At 69.9% G+C, this 792-nt stretch overlaps 1 protein-coding gene across 1 annotated transcript in view; it reads left to right on the top strand.

The window, feature by feature from the left end:
- Window positions 1-476: 476 nt before the first annotated feature.
- Window positions 477-792, top strand: part of RPLP2 (ribosomal protein lateral stalk subunit P2) — a 4,846-nt gene continuing 4,530 nt past the window's right edge. The window contains exon 1 of the mRNA XM_003206311.4: window positions 477-596. The gene's annotated coding sequence lies outside the window, so the exon portion shown is untranslated. The remainder of the gene's footprint in view (window positions 597-792) is intronic.

The raw sequence follows: 792 nt of genomic DNA, 5'->3' as shown, positions 1-792 counted from the left end.
CGCCGCTTCCTGCCAAGTCGGTCCCGGGGCGGGCCGAGGAGGGGGAGGTGCCGCGGCAGCGGGTGCGGGGACACGGGGTGTGCAGCCCTGTGCAGTGGGACCGGGCCCGCGGGGGGCGGGGGCATCGGACCCTGCGGTGTTTGCTGCGCTCCCAGTGTTGCTGGCGGAGCGGTGCTATGAGGCGCTTCCCCAGGTGCAAAGCCTGGCGGTGCTCTACCAGCGGGGGGAAAGCGCCGAGCCCTTGAGGAGAGGCTCTTTCCTCAGGGCAAGCCTCTCACGGGGGGAACAAACAGTGCGTTCTGGGATAGAACCCTTTCAGAGGAGCTTTTCGGTTACACAAAGGGGAAATGATGACTGCCACCTCTGCGCCTCGACCGCGCATGCGCAGCCCTTTGCTGTACAGAGCGGCTGTCGCGAGCATCCCTCAGCTCCCCATTGGTTGGCCCGCTCGCCTGGTCGAGTCCAATGGAAGCGCGCGTTGTTGAGAGGTGACGGGAAGAAGGCGTTGCCGAAGCCCCGCCCTTTCCTTTTCGCCGCCGGGCTGTCGTAGCGACCGCACGTCCCGGGCCTGCCTCACGCCGCCACCGCCTCGCCAAGTGAGCGCGGGGCGGCTCTGTGTCCCGTACCGTCGTCCCTTCCGCGGGAATGAGCGCTCCCCGCCCGCCCGCGGCCCTCAGCGGGCTTGGGCGGGACCGCTCGGGACAGGGAGGGGGGTAATGGCGGCCATGTGCTCCGGCCTGGGCCTCTGAGGAGAGGGACGGGACGGCAGCGCCGAGGCGGGGCGGGCTGCGG

Source organism: Meleagris gallopavo, chromosome 5 (genome assembly GCF_000146605.3).
Source record: "Meleagris gallopavo isolate NT-WF06-2002-E0010 breed Aviagen turkey brand Nicholas breeding stock chromosome 5, Turkey_5.1, whole genome shotgun sequence".
NCBI lineage: Eukaryota > Metazoa > Chordata > Aves > Galliformes > Phasianidae > Meleagris > Meleagris gallopavo.
The sequence above is the reverse complement of the archived record's forward strand: the minus strand, read 5'-3'. Positions and strand labels throughout refer to the sequence as shown.